This window comes from Haemaphysalis longicornis, unplaced genomic scaffold (assembly GCF_048455015.1).
Source record: "Haemaphysalis longicornis isolate Haplotype H1 unplaced genomic scaffold, Haemaphysalis longicornis Haplotype H1 scaffold_12, whole genome shotgun sequence".
NCBI lineage: Eukaryota > Metazoa > Arthropoda > Arachnida > Ixodida > Ixodidae > Haemaphysalis > Haemaphysalis longicornis.
Genome location: NW_027526225.1, coordinates 30,240,657 through 30,263,594, shown reverse-complemented (window position 1 = coordinate 30,263,594; position 22,938 = coordinate 30,240,657).

Below are 22,938 nucleotides of genomic sequence, written 5' to 3'. Positions count from 1 at the left end.
CTTACCATGGGAGTTGCTGCGACCCGAGAAGGCTCGTCCTCAAGTTTCTTTGCGAGCTTTGACGCCTTTTTAACATCCTGTAGGACTCTGAAATAGTGCAGCAAACAGCATTGTAAGAAAAATGGCAAATTTGGATGTCCCGAGCTATACCTGCACCACAAGACGTGCTGTAGTAGTAGAGGGCTCTGGATTAGGTTATATGCAAACACACGTTTTCGTTTTTTTTTGCTTCCATTACAATGACTTCCATGGTCAGGATGAAACCTGCATTCCTCGGCTCTTTTTGTTTTGTCCACTTCTGTGTTTGTGTCCCTGTTATTTCACACTGTTCCCCAAGATGCAAGTGCACCAACTAGCCCAATGCGCCATCTTGCTCAACACCACACCAGCAATTCCTAAAAGGTTGCACAGGAGTCAGTAACGGAGTGGTCAATGCTTATTTTAGCGGTTTGATCAGACCAGTTGTGCCTGCCAACAAGCCTGCATCTGTGTGCCGACATACTGAAAATATTCTCGCTACTTCTGGCAATAAATCTTCATCAAACGTTTAGCATAGAGTGAAAGGCCCCACTATAGCCTGAACTTCGTGGTATGGTTATTGCAAATGATTGTTACACTACCGTTCTTGCACGGTTCTAGTGCGCACCATTTTTTGCTAATTTTTTTTGCCTTCCAATTTGTGTGTGCATTACAATTAAGCTCAAAACCTAAATCAGCACCAAGCAGCCAGCAGCATCGGTACGACACAAGATTCCCTCAATACCCAACTTAATCTAATCCAAAACAATATATCAGTATCATGTGAGTAAATTTTGGTGCACTTATTCCTTAATGGGTATACCTTTATGGGTATGCCCCGTTTGTCTCTATGGGTATGCCCCGTTTATCTCTACTCCATACACTAGTGTACATGATGAAGTAACTCGAACACGCATGCTCCTGCAACCTGCCCTTGTCAAAATAAACTGTCACAAAGGCACTGCGCCCAACTGAAAACATGGCTCAGTTGCATTGCAGGCACAGAATGATGTGTGTGGTTCCTTTAATGCATCATGAACAGTGCTTCAGGCTTGGAAGTGATTTTGTGAAAAACAAAAGCAGCCATCACGTGGCCTTAGAACATGCAATTGCATTGCACATCACAGAATTGACTTGTGTATATAAATATCGGCATTCTGTTAGCATTCCACCTCTTTCCCACAGCGGTGTAATAATAAAAGACGATAAAGGTACAGCTGAATGCTTTAATTCATACTTTCATTCGGTCTTTTCGGAAGAAAACCCACTCACGATTTCCACTCCCTTTCTGCAACTTACAAATATGAATGATATTCAGATAAATGAAGCAGGGGTAAAATCATTACTCGCTAATCTGAATGCACACTCTGCGCATGGCCCTGACGGCATATCAAATCAAGTTCTTAAACGCTGTGCAGCCCATATTGCTCCTTTTCTGGTCGTACTGTTCACACTATCTTTAAACTGCGCAACGTTGCCCAGAGACTGGAAAATAGCTAACGTCACACCCCTACATAAAACCGGTGACAAAGATAAACCTTGCAACTACAGACCAGTTTCACTAACCTGCGTTTGCTGTAGAACCTTAGAACATATTATATACTCATGTCTTATCAAGCACCTTCAAGATAATAAATTTTTCACGCCTGGCAACATGGGTTTCGGTCAGGTTTATTTTGTGTAACGCAACTTACTGAGCTTATTCACGATATCGCTCTAGGTTTCGACAAAGGTGTGCAGGTAGATGCTATTTTCTTAGGTTTTGAAAAAGCTGTCAATGTTGTTCTGCACAATCATCTGCTTTACAAGATGTCGTCTTTAGGCCTTCCCAAATATCTCCTAAGCTGGGTGAAAGACTACTTGAGTGATCGCCAGCAGCAGGTCCTTGTCAACAGTGTTGTACGGAACGGCGTTACAAGGAACGGCGTTCCTGGAACTAGTTCCTTTTTGGAGGAACGAAGGAACGCCACCGTTTCATTAAGGGTCGGTGGAACTGTAACGGTAACTCGTTACGTTTTTGAAGGAACGGCAGGAATGGCGTTCCTGCCGTTACATCGCTAAGATTTGGCTGTTTTTGATGCCAAGGCTCGAGTACAAAAATCCACAAAGCGCTACTGCGTTTCTCTTCCTATAAGATGGTCAGCTTGCCCGACCTTCAGCCGTACGCGCTTCCTCGAAGGTCAAAGGCAGAAGAATAACCACACAGCAGGCCGCAGCTTGTTCTTGCTTTCATACTGGTTGCTTACGCGGCGTCGACGGGTGAATAGCGTAGCCGCGAGAAGGCTTTTCACCCTTCATCGTTTGTCTGGGGAGGCCAGAATGCGCGTCTGGCCGATAGAATTGTTCCCTGGCGGGGAAAGAATAGAGAGTTTTAGCAGTCCGTCCGTTCTGTCGTATGCGTTGTTACTGGATTGACCAGGACCCGGCTGGGCACTTGGGCATTCGTCGCGGTAAGGGTATTAATTCCGCGGGCCTGCCTTCGTTATGTCCGTGCCTCCGCACCCTTCCTACTCGCCCTTCCGCGCGCTCAGGAGCAGACCGGTCTCAGTCAACCCGGTAACAACGTAGCCAACGAAGCGGACGGACTGTTAAACGGGATCAGGACATTTCGGTGTCGGACATTTCGGTCCAGGACGTTTCAGTGTGGACATTTCTGTGCACGGACATTTTGGTGCACGACGTCTTGGCCCAGATATTTTGAGTGAGGGGATGTCCCAGGCATTCTTCGAACTTTTTAGCTTTAATATTGTAATTTCGTGACTTGATATGATTTTACGTTCGAGACTTGTGCTTGCGCCGCCGTTTGTGGAAACTAACGCTAAACGCTGGCGGAGCATTGCCACGTGAAACCCAATTTCTGTAGCAGATGCTAAATATTAACGTTGTTAATTTTGATCCATTCAACCATTTTTTTTTGTTATTTCAACATTCATGTGAGCAACCCTAATACTTTAAGTGTTACCAAAGCGCTTTCCTTTCACTTCACCCAACGGTGCAAGACGCTGCTTCTTTTAGTCGTTTCCTCCCCCCCCCCCTCCAGCAAAACTTCCGCGAAAAAACAACAACAGAAAAACGAGGTCGATTAGGCGCGTGTGCATTTCGTTTTAATTATTATCTCAGTCAATCTCGCCTTCGTTGCATTCGGTGTCAGTTCTACTTAAAACTAGCAAACCAACGATCGCACTTACGGTGGCGTTACTTAAGGGAGGGGAAAGCTGAGCCCCGCCGGCAATCATCCCCTTAAGTAGAGAGGGGTGTCACTTGTGCTTCACCGTAGCGTCGACTGGACTTAGAAAACTTGAAGACGACTGTTGCCGCTCTCGTCACACTAGCCTGTTCATTTTTTTGCTTCTTATAATGGGAGGAAACGATGTATACCTGGGGTGTCCATGATATGCGCGACTTGATGAGTTAATTATCAAGGGGGCGACTGAAGGCGCAGAAAGAGCGATTCCTGGAGTGGGGGCGCCGTCGATATGACCGCGACGCGCGGAAGGGCGTAGACAGCAAACGATAGTGGCCATTGTGTTCTCAGCGGCTTTTTGGGTGGCTTTTTGTATCACATTATAGAGGTTTTGTGCGCCCATGGTGAATGTAAAGCTTTTTCTCTGTTTTAAACGCGAAGTGTGCTATGTCATTGTTCTGAATGTATCACCCAATTCCTGCAAAAGCATCCGCTAAGAGGCTAGCAGCATGTTCTAAATAAAAAATAAAAAATCACTGCGGTGACGCTTCGGAGACTGTGAACTCCACCACGCCAGTAGGATTTTCAGGGGAAACCTAAAATAATATGGCTGAAAGATAAATCTGGTCTAGATTCGAACGTACAGGCAGTAGGTGGGAGGGGGGGGGGGGCGCTAGAACAAACAATTAAAATATGGTAAATGTAGGCTTGTAAACATTAAACGAAGGTTGGTTGTCCCGAACACAATGGGTGGAATTTGTATGCACAACCGGTACGCGCTTAATCAGCATTTAGGACATTAGAACCTGCGGCTGTTTTCCAAAAGGCCCGTTTTTCCTCCCCGACAATATCCTAGACCAGTGTTCGCGAATTCATTTTAGCAAGGCAGCCCAGCCTACGTAATACTCTTCATAAGGTTTTCTTCATTCTGGGGGGATAGCTAATGTTTGTTACTTTTTGGATATTGAGAGTGTGCATGTAATTTATGTAATTTGAGGGTGTGTAATTTAAACAAAAATACAAAAGAGGCGGTAGACGATCGTAAACACGGGTAATTGTCTTAGCTAAAAAAGAGCGAATATAAATTAACAACCTGTCATAAATGGAAAAAAACGTGTGCTAAAGAATTCAATCGGCTGCATAACAGGTGTCCCCAGGAAGAGGTATTAAACAAAAATATATAAATGTAGAATCTCTAAAAATACCTGGCAAAGATCGAACATGGCATCAATGAAGAAAATAAATTCACTGCTTCAGATTGTTGTCCATAACCCACGTTAAGCGGAAATAAAAGTATAACGGCTGTCGCAAACAGGCAAGCACGGGATAATTTGGTCGCCGAAATATCCGTACACTGAAATGTCCGTACACCGAAACGCCCGTACACCGATATGTCCGTACACCGATATGTCCGTACACCGAAATTTCCACACCGAAATATCCTGCACCGAAATGTCCTCGAGCCGTCTGGAGTTTGTCCAGTGCTCCCTGAAAAAATTCGCCTAGGAGCGTTTCTTTTGATTATCTTTATCTCCAGATAATCTGCTGCCGGTGGTATTCGTATAATATACGTAGTTCGATGTGAGTTTTAAATGTCTCACTTAATTTTGACCAAGGATTATCCGACAGTATATTTTAATTTAAAAACCTAGTTGTAACGTTAATGTAACGACACGTTCCAATTTTCCAAGTGGAACTGGAACGCGTTCCTTTCGCAATAAAGGAACTTGTAACGGGAACTCGTTTCAAAATTGGCAAGGAACGAGGAACGAGCTTTCGTTCCTATTTTGGAGGAACGTGTACAACACTGCTTGTCAATGGTGTTTCATCATCTCCTGTTAGTGTTTTATCTGGAGTCCCACAGGGCTCCGTCCTTGCACCACTACTTTTTCTCATTTTCATCAATGATTTTCCCATCGCACTTAAATGCACTGTACGGTTATATGCGGACGATTGTATCATATATCATCCTGTGAAATGTGCCGAAGACGTAGATGTGATGCAAACGGTCCTTGACAGAATTGTCACTTGGTGTACAGAATGGCAGATGAAGTTAAACATCTCCAAATGCTATCACGTCCAATTTACGAACAAAAACAAAGTGCACTCTTCATTATCGTTGCAGAATAGTAAAATACAGACTGTAGACACGGTAAAATATCTTGGTGTGACCCTCCCAGAAACATTAGACTGGACCACCCACATCGATACAATAATCAGCAAGGCATATCGTCTTCTTTATTTCTTCCAGAGGAATTTTAAGGATGCCCCCCAAGGGCTAAAAGAAACTCTTTATTTCACAAATATAAGACCAGTACTTGAATATGCATGCACAACATGGGACCCCTCTACTGCAATATTACAAGAAAAACTAGAGAGAGTTCAAAAACGAGCTTCTCGGTTTGTAACCAGTAATTATAATTTTAACGTTAGGAGCTCAGAAATTATAAATAGTCTTGGATGGAAATCGTTGAATCAGAGAAGAAAACTGCTAAGGTTGAAATTTCTGCACAGCATTTACAATAAGCAAACCGGAATAGATAAAGATTTTTATTTAAAACAGCCACACTATGTATCCACACGCAGAGATAATGCACGAAAGATTAGAGAATTCCAATGCCGCATTAATGTATTCAAACATTCATTTTTTCCTAACACTATTAGTGACTGGAATAATCTCCCGAACGAAGTGTTTCTTGCAGCGAATTTTGCTGAGGCTATAGAGCATGCTGTATAATTTTATTTCCAGAATGGTATTTTCCTCATCTATTGTTGTTGAAATAAGTGTTGCATTGTTAGTTGTCTTACACAAACAAATTTATGTGCTGTATACTGTTCAAAATAACCCCCCTACAATAATGCCCTACGGGCACTGTAGGAACGTGTAATAAATAAATAAATAAATATCGGCATATTTAGCACAGAAAGAAAATTTAAAGTTCTCAACGATACACATACTAAAGTGCTCTTTTAGCATTTGGGTTAGTCGTGCCCCACCCATCTGTAACCACTCACAGGTCAATTTCATAAACTTATTCCCAATTAAAACAAATTTTGAAGACTTGAAGGCTACTCGGTGCTTCTATGACTTACGTACTGAAGAGATGAGCCAGTTTATGCGCCATGCTTTGAATACGTTTCACTCTTTCCTGAGCACACTTACCTCTGTAGTTGTCGACCGCTTCTAGCTGCCGCCTCAGGACAGCGTTCTCTTCTTCCAAGTTAGCTATCTTGGCTCGCAGCTCAGCCAGTTCCGCAGCATTCAGGCTGCAGCTCGTGCACTGGGGATGGTTTCCACAGAAAATGGTTAGCCCCAAAACAACGATTACATATACAATTTCCAACCAACATGAGAAATATGCACCCCTACGTTCACCATGTGTGATATAAGCCAGTCAACAGAATACCTAAGAAAAGAACCATTAGCTTTTCTTCATTTTACTTACTGTTTCTTGAAGGCAACTAGAGAGTAATTGTGAGAAAGAATCCCAGACAGTCTAAGTTAACCTGTGCTCCCCCACCACAATAATTTCATGAGTAACTTGTAGCTTTGGCCTTGCAAGTTCAAATCACACACAAGTATTTTTTTTCTTGAGCTTGTTTGTACCATCTGATACAAAAAAAGCAAGATACCAAAGACATTTAAGTAAAAAAATGCAAATTTCAGCACAAAAACTGCGTGTAACCAGCCAGTACGTGCGAGTTCTACAATAGTTGCCAAACAACGGAGGCAGTTACACCGCTGGTCAGGTGAATAGAAAACTGTGTGTGGCAATCAAAAAAGAACATTTTTTAAAGATAACCATAACTTTGCAAAAACGACCACTTGATGGAAACATGACACGCGGCCTGCGTGGAAATGACAATAACTGCCTATTTATACTTAGCCTCCACAGTATTAACTTTATGGCTACTGCAAAACTACTGCTTGGTGACAACAACAGAAGAGGGTTAAGCATCCTGCATGCTAGTATTTAAATGCCGAACTGTAACACAGCTCTATTGCCAACTTAGGTAGTAGCATGAAACACTACGAGCAATAAATGGCCAAAGTCGCCGACATATGAACTAGAGGTGCTGCAACCAAAACGGAGTTCAACCAATAGGAACAAATGCTGCGCCAAAAAGGCAAGTATCTTGCATACAAAAAACTAAGGCGTGCGTGACATTTTTGATCAAGACGACACCGTGATATACTTCTGAATCCTAACAAATGGGTAAAACGGCAGTTAACGCAAGCTGCTTTACTGCAATTGTTTCCTGGCTCACCGGACCACATGTACTGTGGCGGTCACACTTAGTGGGAACACGGTAGCGCATGGCACGAACTAGTACTGGAGCATCCTAACGGCGTCGCTAGAAAACAGTGTGCATGCACATTGCGGGGGAAAGGAGTGTACAGATCTCGTCGCACACATCGCGTCATCAAGCTGCAGCGCGTCGTGTGCTACTTGCGAGCTGCCACCACTCAAGCAGCAGTCGACGTTGCCAGTGGCCGCCCTGAAGGGCAAAAATAAATACTATGGCGCTGCGAAAAAAGTTGAGATTTCTTTCACGCGCAAACAGAACGGTTGATGCAGGGAAGAAAGAAGGAATTGCAGTCTTTTCCTACGATGCGCATCATCATTCTACCGCCATGCAGATTGCTAGCACCAGCCGTCACTGCGAGCTGCAGCACAAGTTTCAGCCGCAAAGGCATTACTTCAACAAACGTGGCTGAAGAAAATACAGCGCAGTTTCTTGAATGTCGATTTGGAAGCAAAAAAGGCATCACTAAAGCAGGTGCCGCTGGCTGAAGTGCACCATGACATCCTAATAGTTTCTGTAACTCACATATGGAATGATGACCGGGCTTACCAGGCTAGCGTAGACTGGTGTATCCTAACCTGGGGTTTAAAATTGCGCCCTGTCATTGGTCGTATTCTTCCCGCTGAAGGAGACGCGCACTGCATGTGGGCCGGCTGTTCGTAACGGATCACTTGCGGAATATCGCCTCCAGTAATATGTCTGTGGTGTTATTATAACTGCTGACCCGGGGGCACATAAGCCGTGTAAAATTTTTCGACTTGAAACTATGCAAAAAACGCAAGATTTATGCTTAGCTGCCACGCCACCCCTCTCAACAATTTTCGCGGATGAGAGCAGGAAGCGTTCCAGGTCGGTTTCACTCCACAACTTACTATACTTTCACTGATGCCCAAACGAGGACGTTGCATGTGTTTTGCCAGAAGATTAAGAACGAGACCCTACCACATAGTCGGGGTTGTTCCCCAATATAAGCTGTGCTAGGCCATAAAATGACAGTTTGAAATCGAGAAGCTAGCTTCCCCGTAATGCTCCCGGACTGGGGGGCCGGCTAGCTTCTCCAGTTTAACAAAAGTCCTCCTCAACCTGCAGTAAAGCTAGTTATGCCGCGAGCCATAGCTTGCAGATGAAAGAAAATACACAAATTAAGAAGCAAACTACGAGCTACTGTTATTGACAACATTGCAAAAAACGCACGAAGATACAAAAAAAATTAGCGCCAATCCACACTGTGAATGTGGTTGGAAAGCAAAGCTGTAAACGACACCCACAGTGATTACCCATGCGGCGTCCCTTAAATTCACTCGCGTCGCCCTACAAATAGTGAAACCAGACAGAAGTGAATGCACTTAACCACACCCTATATTACTTCAAAGAGATATTTTTGGTAAGGTTAACTTAATGCACGATGCATGAACGGTGGTAGATTGAGTTGTATTGGTGTAGCAAATGAGTGAAAACTCTTTTTTTTATAAAATTAAAGCTCAATCCCGGTTAGACGACCTGGCTTCTCCTTCTCTGCCGTCGCGGAAGGATGCAATGAGATCGGCTGCAGAGATGGGGGAGGAGGAAGAGGAGGAGGGCGAGCATAAGGAAATACTTCTATTCAGATTTCTGAACGGCACAGAGTGCCGCCCAGGGAAGTGTTTCCTTCTTCACTGTAGCGCATATTCAGTCCGCGCCGCCTGTGCTCTGCCCACCAGGGTAAGGTCAGGGTAAGGCGAGGATAGGGTCTGTCTCAGAAGGCGAAAATGCTGAGTTATGTGCCTGAACGAGACAAGCGGGTGACTGTCCCCGTGCAGCTCCATAGCACGAGGGTGAAAGTGCAGGCTTGGTGGGCGTATTCGTTGCCCTCCATGGAAGCGTGAGCTGGTGTCCAGATGAGCTGAATGGAACCATTTCGTGAGTGGTGTTTAGCACTCGCAGTGCAGGTCGGGACACCAAACCTGACTGCTTATTCTTGTAGGCTCATTGGGAATCGGCGACTACTTTACGAACCCCTGTTAGAGTGAGAGCCAAGGCGATGGCTGCCTTTTCTGCTGCCGTCATTTCTTCGGCCTCTAGTGAGGCACACGCAAGAAGGTTGGTTCTGGAGGTTGCCACAATGATGTCGTACTGCTGCCCTCAATGTTGGGAGGCGTCTGTGTAGATAACTACATGATGCCCACCGAGGATGCTGTTCAGCGCTTGAGCCTGTGCTTGTCGGCGACCTTCGTCATGTGAGGGGTTTATATTTCAAAGCCAAGGGAGCATCTTTATTTCTTGTCGCCAGAAGTCCAGGAGTATATCAAGCGGATTGGCATTCTGTGCTGCCCAGCTAATCTGTAGAAGGATGCTGCGACCCGCCTCAGTTCTGCTCATTCGGTGCTTCTGGATAGAAAGATGGCTCTCTAACCGCTCTTCGACCGTGTTGTAGAGCCCCTTGCTAAGCAACCTTTCGGTGGACGCACTCATGGGAAGAGAAATGGCTTGCTCAACCGCCTTTCTAATCATTATATAAATTTAGCATCTAAGTCCTCCTTGCCAAGAAGAAGGCAGGAGGGGGTTGACGTAAGTGATTCTCAAGATGACCAAAGCTTGAACTAATAGAAAGGTATCAGATTCCTTGAGGCCTCGCTTCTTGGTGTAAAATCGCCTGATCATGTGTATGATTTTATTGATAGTGTGTTTGAGGCGCTGCAAGGATCCGTCACTATTGGTGGTGGTCTGAAGATGTAGACCCAGGATCTTGATGCTGGGGCTTGGAGTGATGGCCTGGCCATCAAGGAGTATTTGAATGTGTTCTTTGGGGTGTCGTTTGTCGTGAGGGCGGACGACAAGGAGGTGAGAATTTTACGTGTGTAGTGGAAGCTACAGGCTTTAGCACACAGGGGTACTAGAAGTGAGATGCCATGGGATGGTGTGAGCTTCCTTTAATCGCTATCGCGTGGCAATCAGCGAGAATGCAGGGGTTAAACCCGTAGATGTGCTTGGTGAGTGCACCACTTTCCTTTCCCGTCTCCGCGTGGGTTCGTAGCTCAATCGGTAAGATAACGGGCTCTTGCTTTGTTACTCTGTTAGTTCCAGGTTCGATTCCTGGAAGTGCAGTAAATTCTTTTATTTGTTCGCGGGAGTTTTCTGGTGACACCAACGGTCGCGAAAGAACCCTTGGGGGGTAGAGGTAAAAAGCTTTGCTTTAAAAACAAACAGAAGCATCGCAAGGCCGAGGCTCATTTTTCTGACGTTAAACGAGGTTCGTAATTAGCTGAGATTCATCCTTATTACTCCGTTTTCAGTTGGCGCCACATGTCTGGTCTTGAAAAAAAATTTCAACTATGGCAGGCAGTGTGATAAAAAAAATCGGTGGTGGCCCTATGCTTTTGGAACAGCCTAGCAGGTGACAGCAGCGGCCTTTGCTTAGAGCGCATGCGGCTACTCTGGCAGAGTTTGCCACATTACTCATCACACGGCACTGATCCGACCGAACGGTCGACGCACCCGTGATATTGGTAAAAAATTGGGCGAGTGCACATCAAAGAGATAAGAATTAAAATGCATGCAACAGCATGGTTGTGCTGAAGTCCATTTGCTCTGACTAAAACAGATGACGCACGTTGTGTTGAGAAAAGCACACCTACAGCAACACTAGTGGCAGTGGCGTGCACTGTGGGCCCTCCAAAAATTGGTTTGTTATGGGGAGCAGTGAAACTGAGTTGTAATAACGTTGCCAACTAGATGGCCTTAACAAGTAGCACCAAAGTGGATTTATCACCTCATCAAGCTGGGGTCTCCGGCCATTCGCACCTTGAAAATCCAGCAGCCCAGCATCCTCCACTAGCTTCGCACGTTTCTTTTCGAGGGTGCTTTGTTTGCCTGCAAAGAAATGGTTGGTGGCGTACTGGGTGGTCGTCCGAAGGTACACGCGAATTCGAATTCCACTCACATATACACTTTTCCGTAGCGAACATATGATATACACGAGAACCGGGCGACGTTTGAAAATCAAAGCGAGCGGAAAACTGTTAAACGATCGCCGCTGTAGGTGGCTTCTGAAGGGAGACACTTTTGGTTCTTTTGCACGCGTTAATTGCAACAAAACAAAATCGAACGTAGGCAATGTAATTCTAAGCAAATATATAAATTGCCTCAAAATTATAAAACGCGTGCCACCCCTTTCAATAAATAAACGCTTAAACAGCTTCACAGAACGCGAACGCAGCACTGTTGTTTGCGTCACTATCTGAAATATGCAATGACGTCCAGAGTTTTCACACCATTGCCAACGCAACAAAACGCTTTTGTTTGTGGCACACACGTGCTATTTAAGATTTAATTGTAAGAATGCACAATTCAAACACTATGCAACATCGAAAGAACAAAGTTCCTGAAAATACGTACTGACACAGCGTGAAGCAATAAAGCATTTACGTACCGCTTTCCACGAGCATGGCCGGTGCGGGCTCCTTGTCTTCGGCCCACTTCACTGTGACTTTTGTCCCACGCAGGTTGTCGGCGTTTTTTTTTCCGTAGAGCAGTTGGTGACCGATTTCCGTTTCAATAATGCAACGTACCGGATACACATCCCACTTTTCTTCGGTGGCCCATTTCACTAGGACGTGGGTGGGTGGAACGGAGCTCATAACTAGTTCAGCTAGGGTTACGCTCATGGAGGAAAGAAAATGGTTACGCTGCAGGCCTGGTTAGGCTGGTAAGGCTTCCTCAGCTTACTCGGCACTTCGCCTTCAAAAAAAGAGCAGATGGACCAGATGGACTCACTAACTATACTAAACCCAAGACTAGGTAGAGCGATAGAGTTAACCACCTACAAAATAGTAGAGAGCTGGATTGACTTCAGTAGCGCAACTAGCGTCACCTTTCTGTATGGAGTTTTTTTATTAAAAAAAACTTTTCCCATTAAAGGGACACTGAAGTGATATGTAAACATTGCGGGATTACTAGCGCAAATTGTAGTCCGGAGTCCCCAGGCCATGTTTCGACCACTCTAGGCGCGTTTACGCGATTTTATTTAGTAGAAAAACTAATTCGAAAACGCTGTCCTCCTCTCTTTACGCTCGCCCATTTTCTGTGGCGTTTTCGTGTGACGTCAGGAGGGGATGAGCTGGCAATTGGCTGCGCCACGGCTGCGCTACTGCACGGCTCCCCGGCCGACAGAGTCAGTCGGCCCAGCGTTTCGTCCGCCGGCCGCCGGCGGGTCGTCGCAATCAAGGAGGTTAAAAAAAAATTGCTTGGTCGCAATTCGTTCGCTTAGTTGAAACGAAGCCAGGACACGTTTGTGAATGGAAGAATGTGCCTTTCTTTACTTGGTTTGTTTGTACACTGTATCTAGCTCCAAGTCAAGGTAGCTTCACACAAGCGCTGCACATGCGACGCTTCGCTGACTGGTACGCCAGTAGGAAAATAAGGCCTATTGAAGGCGGGAGAAGAGTCAGCGAAGTCAATATAGGTACTAAGCAAATAAAATCAACTGATATTTTTACCGTACAGCGTAAAACTAGGGCGCGGGAAGCACTTTTTTGCGCTGGGCGAACAAGCACAGCGGTCAGCAGCACGACTACGCATCTGCGAACGCTTTTCCGTCTACGAAATGCAATTGCTAGACGTGAGCTACTGTGGAAACTCGGGCGACGCTTACTGCACGATCGCAGTACAACAAATAGTCACCTAAGCGAATTGAAATGCCAAAATAAAATAAAAGTGTAAACCGGTTGTACAATATATACCCTATATTAGCAAGGCATTCGCGTCCCGCTCCGTGGCCTAGCGGTCTGGGGCGCTGGGATTTCACCGCGAGTGTTTTACGAGTCACGGGTTCGAATCCCCGCGGGTATGTGCTTTTTTTTGTAAGTTAACTTTTTTGTTTTCCGCCGATGTTTTCTATATTGAGTTCACCTTTTTTTGGGCCGCAACGTTCATGGCTACACGAACTAGTTCACAAAACGCGCGCAGGCTGGCACTGGCGCGCTAGCGAGTTCTCGTTGGCGTGCTGTTGCCATAAGCACCGACTGCTTGCAGGCAGTGGGTACAGGCCAGAATGAACAGACCCTTGGCCTGGTGCGAACACGCTTTTTACGATACAGGCATGAGGGAGGCAAGCTCCAAATATGGGGGAAAAGCGCATGACATTTGGGCGTCTGCGGGTACGCGGAGGGCGTTCATGCACTGCGTAGGTCTCGGCTAGTGAATGCTACGACTACAAGCCGTCCTGGGAGGCTTATCTTGTGCATTTTACAGCCGACAACATGGCAGAAGCGCGGTACGATGATTACTGAGATATTGAGAATGCCCATCCAACAAAGCCATTGGTTATGTTTTACAGAACCGAAACCGAAACCGAAACTTGTGTGATTGCTAACCTTGGGCATCGTCCAATCACGGCGCCCCTCCTCTCAACGTCACAGCCTTAGTTGGTGCGGCCGCCGCAAACCGCGCATGGTAGTTTTTCTTCTTTCGCGCTTTGTAAAATAATTACCGATTTGTCAACCGGATAAACGATGAAAAGTGTGCTAATTTGAGCCAGTCTACGCAGTGCAAGCAAAAACGGGAGCTTGACAAATTCACTTCAGTGTCCCTTTAAGCGTTTGTTTTGGGTAAAAACATTGCTCTTACCTCTTAGAGCACATTTAAATTTGGCTGAGAAACGTAAGTATATGGAATGCGCAAACGACTTTTGTTTTTTTCGCTGCATTGAAATAAAAGATTGACATTCGGCTCTGTTCAGTTGAAGATTGTGAAAATAAAAACGATTGACGTTCAGTTCGATCTGTTCAGTTGAAGATTGTGAAAATAAAAACGATTGATGTTCAGCTCAATCTGTTCAGTTGAAGATTGTGAAAATGGTATTACAAAATGGTATTACAATACCACATTCTGTATTGTAATTTGAGAAAACTTTGTGTACGAGCAAACTGAGCGGTTTGCAGCTACTACGAGAGCCAGAAACGGAAAAGTTTATTTCTAATTTGCTGTTCTGCGTCCTTCTGCATTACTGAAATGCAGAAGGACGCATTTGCTGGTTCCACGGCGGCTTTGTGATGCGGATCACTTAATTTGTATTAAAAGTTCGATTGATACATTGGCACTTGCAGCGCGGTAATAAGGAGGTTTTGCCTAATGAGACGAACTTCTTTCGGTTATGTAGTCATTTGGACTCGCGCCTGGTCATTTGAATAGTCCAATAGCATGTCATTTGTTACGGAATAATTACAATAAAACGCGAGTTGCTGCCCTCAAAGTGAATTCTCAGTGACAACTCCACGGTGAACTAATAAGGACAGGTAAATAAGACTCGTAGGCAACACAGAGTCGTCAATTTGTTTCCAGAAAATCCGGCCCGTGTGAATTTTTATTTCAAACACCATGCACTAGCTGTCATCCCTGGTAAGGGGCCGATGTGTTTATTTTCACTATGATTTTCCCAAGATGTTTACAGTAGACTGAGAGCTATACAGACCTTTGCCGCAAGCGTATGTGTTACAAGAATCAATGATCGCTTTTTAAAGTACACATTTTGTGAGAACGGCTGACTGATTCCACTACAACTTTACATAACTCAAAAACGCATCTTGGTCTGGTCTTTTTGGTGAACAGCAATCAACCGTGTTGCCCTAGTTTTCTTGTTTGTTACATTCTCAGAAAAAGATGTTGTTTTCGCCTGTAGGCGCCGGCTAAGCCTTTTTTTGCTTCGTGCGTACCGCATAGGAAAAATGCGTTTCTAGCCAGCTTTTCGACCCCCATAGGCAAAAGTGCTTTTCAACCAATGGTAAAAAATCTATCAGGCTGGTGCCGCTGTGTATTTTTGAACAAAAGAAGCCTTCATGCAGAACTTCCGCGCGCATGACTAAACGATTTACAAAATCACATGGTACACATTCCTTTGGTACCATGTGATTCCTTGTGTACTCACAATATGTAACATATTGTGTGTCTCGGTGTGTCACAATATGTAACATATTGTGTTGCATAGTCATATTATAGTGCGCCTTTCCTCGAACTTGTTATACTCGGCCTACTTAAAAATCATTAGGGGCAAATGATATGAATATATTCTGATTTGTTTTTCGCGTTCAACTCACGCAAGTTGTCTGGGAACAAAAATTCACAGAAGGTGAATGATGATGCAAGAAATGAAACACTAAAGAAAATGCGCGTTCCCTCTTTTGAAACCCCGAAGAAATGTGCACTCGTTCCCTCTTTTTTTCACTATTGGCTAAAACAGCAGCGTACGTCCGCGACTTTTCGTACTAAGAGGCCATCCACATTTCTTTTATGTCATTCTTTTAATTATCGACTCCAATCAATGCTTCTAAGTATAATCAATAATTCTAATCAACACACGCGCACGTGTGTGTTGTTCTGCATTGATGAACTTATTATGCCTCTTTTATTTGTCCTTTTGTACTGCTCAGGGGTGCTCCAAAGCAGCTCCGCATTTTATTTGCGCGTATAAAATCTTCTGCGAGAGAAATTTTTTCGTCCATATGTGAGAGCAATTTTTGGCTGTTCCGGAAATGCTCAAAACTGCTCTGGACAGGCAAATAAGAGGTGCGAAATGTTCACGGGGGCATCACAGGGGTTCTTGGGCCTCTTCAATTTGCCAATTTTAACTGTCCAGAGCAACTATTTGTACTTCAAAAGCACTTCCAAACCACCCTCGCGCTGCTCAAAGCTACTCTGAAGTGGCATAAAAGAAAATTTGTTTCGTTCACTATTTCTGCAAGTCGAACGTACCTTTCTTATTTCTGGTTCCTCTAAATCGGCCATGTGCGTTTTTGTGGTTCATTGCTGATCCACTAGCATTTTTGCGCTATCCGTTTAGATCCCGCTGTCGAGACTGCCCTGCGGGCTCTTAATGACGCCTGCAAATGTCTTCAAAGAGAAAGTATGTGGAGTACTTGTGGGACCCAACGTGCAAGATTCCGCCGCGTTCGAAGTACAGAATGAAACAGGCTGCTGCCAGCGCTGACACGGGATGTGCCAACAATGAAACGGAAGATGAGGATGAGCCATGCACCAGCGACCAAGGATCAAGAAATTGCCTGGAAGGTGCCGCTCAACCCCGTAATGTTGAGCCTACTTCTGTGCAAGAAATACTGCCTACAGAAACAGAAGCTTCGGAACCGCGTGTGTCCGGTGTGGGATTGCTCGCCTCCAATGCGACTCTGGACGGCAACAACGACGATTCCTTGGACTCTTCGAGTGACGACACTGACGCTGAGACGGAAGCTGATGGGGACGATGCCGCTGATGCTCCAGGAAAAGAAATCATCGATTTGGTACGTACGCGCGTAATCTTGGTAGTGTCTACTTTCACGGCAACCGTGAGAATTACCGGCAGAAATTTCTCACGGCGGACAAAGAACGCCACCCGGAGATTCTATGGGATAAATATTCACATAAAAGCCGTGTTTGCAGCTTCCCCTGTAGCCCTGTGGTAAAGTAGTTGCTATTAAACGAGGAGGCTCTGGTTAGAGTTCGACCATAACGTTTCTCAATAGTGAGAAACTCTATGAGTTCGACAATGCGTTGCCCTTTTTTTTTTTAGCTTTCGGAATTTTTCGGTCATCGTGGTTTTGTTAATGCTTTTTTTACTCTGGTTTACTATATCAAGAGATCGACGCACAATACTTCTAGAATGGGTTGAATTACGTTTAATATAGGTTGTGTTCTGTGTCGTTGGGCTGGGCTAGGTTAGGTTCGTTGCAGTTTGGCTGGATTTGGGTAGGTTATGACGCGTTCGGTTAGGTTACGTTAGGGTCGGTGAGGTTATGTTACGTTAGGTTACGTTGTGACGTTATATTTTTCAGCAAATTTTAGGCCAGCCAGCTTTTATGGAAACTGCCGTGAGAATTTCCCGGAGGTAATCCTCACGGCTGCCGTGAGATTAGACGCAGCCCGTAATCTTTGTTTGCGATCCCTTAGCTCGGTCCTTTTGCGAGGCGGAGAGGGTATTTTCTTCTCGAGTTAGGAACAAAGCATTGTTAATAAAACGCACTGTACTTTCCGCTGCTCAGTATGGACTGAAACAAACATGCATATGTGCACTTTAAAATAAATCTAGAATATAACGATTTTCCCTATCTGTACCTTGTTTTGTAGCACATACTTGCAGTGACACATCAGTTATAGTTGGTTGAGTGTACTGTGTGTTTGTCACCAAACCTTTATGTTTCGTTATGAGGCTGATGCTTGAACTATGCAATCAAGTTGGATCAGTTCCACTGTTTAAGTGCAGTGGCTAGATACAAAAAACCGCTGGCACTATTTCTGCCTTAAGCATCTCTGAGATGTGTCGAAAAAAATTTGGTGTGAAGCATTTAGGCAGGGTCCACTTTAAGCGGAACTTTCTTGCTGTTGCTGCACAACTTGCCTCATGGATGCAGTCCGTGGCAGCACTGACCTCTTTTGCTCCATTTTGGAAAATCTCGTGAAGTTTAGATAAAACATCCTTTTCGATGTTGTGCAGATAAAATGCGCAATGCAATGCCTCAACACTCAGCAAAACGAGAGAGAAAAAAATACACTCCTGTGCCGAGCAGTGCTCTTGGTTTGTAAAATTCTCTGTTCCAAGAGCCCTAGCAAGTTCTCCTTTGTTGGCATACTTGCCTGATGTAAGTGAAGCATACATCTCATCATGCAAACATTGCAGCTGATTTCGCATTATTTTGCTGCTCATGATACCGCACCTTCAATAGTCACTTTGTTTCATTAAAGAAGGTCGCAATCCTTAAAATGGCTGCTTCCCGTGCTTTTAATTTGTGTTCAAGCATTTCTTGTGTCTGACATAAATATCACTTCAACAAACGAGGGCAAATGAATTTTTGGGACCAGTGCAATGCTACAGGTGCATCTTTTGCAAATATTTTTTACAGACTCACCATTTCATTGTGCATAGCTAAATAGGAAAAATTTTGCCTTCACGAAGCTTATGGTGGGGGACAACAATAGACCTCTCCCTGCTTGCAAACACAGTGATGGCATGAAACACACCTGCGCAACTGCAGAAACTGCTGGTGGCGTGGCTGCAAAATACGGTGTTGGTTGGCAAATCGCACCTCTGCTGTCAGCATAACCTTGGGACGCCCAAAAGGATTGATGTGCTTTAGGGGAGGTGGTGAGGAGGTTGTGTCTAGGTAAATGTTGCTGCTGAACCTCCATGAGGCTTTTCTTTGCACCTAGAACCTCCACAACACTGCTGTCTAGTGCATGATTCGCTGACTACTGGGGCACATACTATTGGAGAATAGCAATAGTGCATGTACAAAACAGCCTAAAAAGTCATTCTGAAAGCTAGCACTCTTGCAATGCATTTCAAGAATGTTTTGAGGGGAAGGGTGTTTCGGCTGCTCAGGAAGGTAGACTCGTTCATTTTTGATTTAGAGGTCTTTCAATGCAGATGGCTGCATCAGGCTGCATGTATGCTGTCCCTTGCATGGAGGCCACAACTGGAACTTAGTTCATTTCGTTAAAGCAAGCTCATTTATCGCGTCCAGTGTGTAGTAACACGAACGCGTGAGTGGCTGATGTCGTGGGGATTCGATGTGATGCTGAGTGCAGGCACCACAAACAGAAGCTTCTTTGCTTTACCGCGACGTCAAGACGTAATTACTAATCAAGCACTGTAAATACCCTATTTGCATGATTCTAACACGCCGCAATTGTAATTCGCAGGTATATTTTAACAACGCAACTGTGGCAGCAAAAATCACGTGTGCTTCATAAACTTGCTTATCCAGCTCCTGCTAGAAATAAAACTAGAGTGTGGAACATTGAAACTGTTTTAGACATTGATTTCAAGTGCCTTGACTTTTGTAATTTTAGGTGTGCCGTGGTGATTGCTGCATCAGAAAAATGTTCAACAGCTGACTAAGCTATGCCGTTGAGGAATGGGTGCGAATTGTGCATTGAAGCATTTATTGCATGCTGTCTATGCAAGTTAAGCGGTAACCACACGCACGCGCCTGCGCGCTCGGTTCTACATGCGTTCTCGTGTCGACGTGCCCATGCGCTCGACGAGGGCGAGGGCAAGCACCCACACGGAGGTGACGGACCCCGCGCTTGACGGGACCTCCTTGTTGACATGGCCCAACCGTACAGCGCCCAACACTGCTACACTATCATCGCAACACGTATAAACGTCAGCTTTTCATCTTGGAGCAGAGCACATTACCGTTAATGCCAGCTTCGAACTGAAACAAAGCTGCATCGCCGCTTTGCTAGGCACACCCGACGGCGGAGAGCCAGGTTTGTTTCCGGCTGACGGGCTGACGAAGTTTGATCGTGTGCGTTGTTATTCGCCGATATACTGATGTGACAAGGAGGAAGCGCATGCACCCAAAATTTTGCGGCCAACGAAGCAACTACGCTGATTTATCACAATGAGGAAACGTGCAGCCAAATATCTGGCCATGCCAGACCTTCGAGAACGCGACGCGCTTCGCCTCGCGCCTGGTCTCCAGCCGTCGCGAGATGTCACACGGGCGCCTCAGCGCGTGGAATCGAGCGCGCAAGCGCGTGCGTGTGGTTACTGCTTTAGAAATTCAGCGTATGTTTGGCATAGCTTGCATTCGCCCTTGTTTATACAGTGTCCCCCTTTTAAAATAGAAACGCACTGGTCCCTTAGACAGTGCGAGAATATGGGAAATGTTGCTATGAGAAAGAGCCAACCCTGTCGTTCTTCTTGGCTTTTAGGATTTCTAGTGCATTGTGTGCATCCAAAATACCCACCGAATTCAATTTTTCGGTGAAGTAGTGTGATGCCACTGCCTTTTCTTGCACGATTTGCATAGCCGATGGCACAACATCCCGCTGGTATCAAAAAGCCACACATGAAGAAAAATTGGACTTCAGCGCATGTCCAAAGCACACTCATCGCATCCACTCAGTGCGCCAGTTCGAATGTTTTGCCAACTACCCGCCCAAGCGCAGTCAGCTTGTGCGTTGGCTGTGATGTCATGAATGCCATGTGATGTACCCCGGGAGAGGTCTATTGCGACTAGGTAGCGTAACAATTGTTTGAGCTGGTATTCTTTTGTGACACACCACTAAGTCTGGGTTTCCCACTTTACCTCAGGGAGCACCGATCACGAAGTTGGGCTAGTTTCTTGCTACAGCAGCCAAATTAAAATACCTTTGCACATGCCGGGTGCTAGCTAATTTAGAAATGATATGGTATCCACTGTTATGTCCTTTCCTTATTTTGATTTTATGTTTTTTCTCCCTCTTTTAGGACCAGCCCATCTACCCAAGTGCAAGGATAACAAAAGCAGAAAGCATGCTAATGGTCATGGCCCACAGTCTCAGGCATGACCAGTCGAAAGAAGCCACAGAAAGTTTGTTGAAAATCATAAGTATACACTTGCCAGAGGGCACACCCTTCCCGGCAACGAAGTACTTGTTCTTCAAGAACTTTTCAGCTGCAGAGTGTTCCAGGACAAGGCACTTCTATTGCTCAGCTTGCTCTGCCTACATTGGGGAGGTTGAGAAAGCAGCAGTGTCTGTAAGTTGTAAACAGTGTAGCACTGAACACACTGTTTCTTCATTACTAAAGAAGTTTGCTTTCTTTTTTAGTGTTGACCTAGAGTCTCAACTCATTCAGCTGCTTCAAGACATTGGTGAAATCCAGCCTAAAAAGCCGAGGTCATATGATGTTGGTGACATAACAGAAAGCTTAGCTTACCACTCCCTCCCTTTGCAGCCCGATGACCTGACATTGACGTTTAACACCGATGGGGTTTCATTGTTTGAAAGTTCAGGTTATGAAATCTGGCCACTGCTTGCTCAAGTGAACGAGTTACCCTACAAAGACAGGGTCCAGAGACTCGTTTTGGCTGGGCTGTGGTTCGGACCGAAGAAACCGGTTATGAACACATTCTTTTCGCCCTTTGTGCAGACTATGAATATTCTCTCAGGCAAAGGTGTGCACTGGACAGACAACAGCGGTAACCGAAGGACATCTAGAGTTTTTCCGGGTCCATGCACGGCTGACAGTGTAGCCAGAGCTGACATAATGTGCATGTCGCAATTCAACGGGCAGTGCGGTTGTGCCTGGTGCGAGCATCCAGGTGTTGTTGTCAAAAAAGGTAATGGCCACTGTAGGGTCTACGTCCCACGTAAAAGGCAGCCCAAAATGAGGACGGATGCTTCGTTTGTGTCGCATGCCCACAAAGCCAGAACTGCGCCAAAGAAAGTAAGCTGTGGGGTCAAGGGTGTCAGCATTCTTGCCATGCTCACTTTCTTCAGCCTAAGTTCTGGCTTTGTGGTCGACTATATGCATACAGTATGTTCAGGCTTTGTGAAAACCACCACACTTCTTTGGCTGAAGTCTAGGAAATGCAGAAAGTTCAGATTAAAAAAGCGGATGGGTGAAGGGAACCAAATGCTGATGGCGATGCGACAAACTTGGGAATTGTCCAGGCTGCCAAGGTCTCTGAATGAAGTCAAACATTGGAAATCATCTGAATGGAGGAGCTGGCTTTTTTTATTCACCGATAATTGTGAAAAAGTACCTCCCATCAAATTACGCCAAGAATTGGTTAATGTTTGTTGACATTATGCATTATTTGGTAGGCCCATCAATATCTCTAGACAAATTGCCTGGGATAAAAAAAGATGCTCAACTTCTTGCTTGCATACAAAGAACTGTATGGGAAACAACATATGACGTACAATGCTCACCTCCTCCTTCACCTTGTAGATAGTGTCCGTGAATTGTGGGCATATTCCTTGTACCCATTCGAGTCTATGAATGGACAGCTTGGAAAGTTTGTGTGTGGGAACCGCCATGCTCAAGTACAAATATTGGACCGGTTCACGACTCTACAAGCTCTTCCTACACTTTGGCGGCAAGTAGCTCACAACAATGGCAATGCCTGCATTGCTTTTTCTTTCAAAGACCTGATCAGAGGGTACAACCTAAAGAAGCATTGTGTTGAAGTTGGTAGTGGGTTTTTGTTTGGTAAGGGTGTAAAGATGGGAACCGCAACACACTACAGGAAAATGAAGGTCGGCAGTTTTCATTTTTGTGTTGCAGGCCTCGACAAGTCTAGGCGATGCAACTCGTATATTTCTTCCAATGGTATTCTTGGCCAAATTCAGGACATATCGGTTTCATGTGACGACAACCAGGTAGGTTGCCACTGCTGCTCTAGGGCTGTCACTGTGACAGTAGATGTGCTTCGCGAGAAGTCAAGAGTTCTTGGAGTTGTCTGTAAATACAGTGGGATTAAGTTTGTGGAAGTTGAACCTTTTGGTAGCAGTTGTGCCGTCTCTGCAGAGTCGGTTGGCAAGTGCGTGGTGGTGCAAGATGGTACCAAGACTTTTCTTTTTTCCCTTTCTGAGCACCTTGCCCTTGAGGCCACGTGAACATCCCTTAAAGAGACATGAAGACGAAATACAAGTTTGTGTTATTCAAAAGATTTCGTGTTTTATAGTGC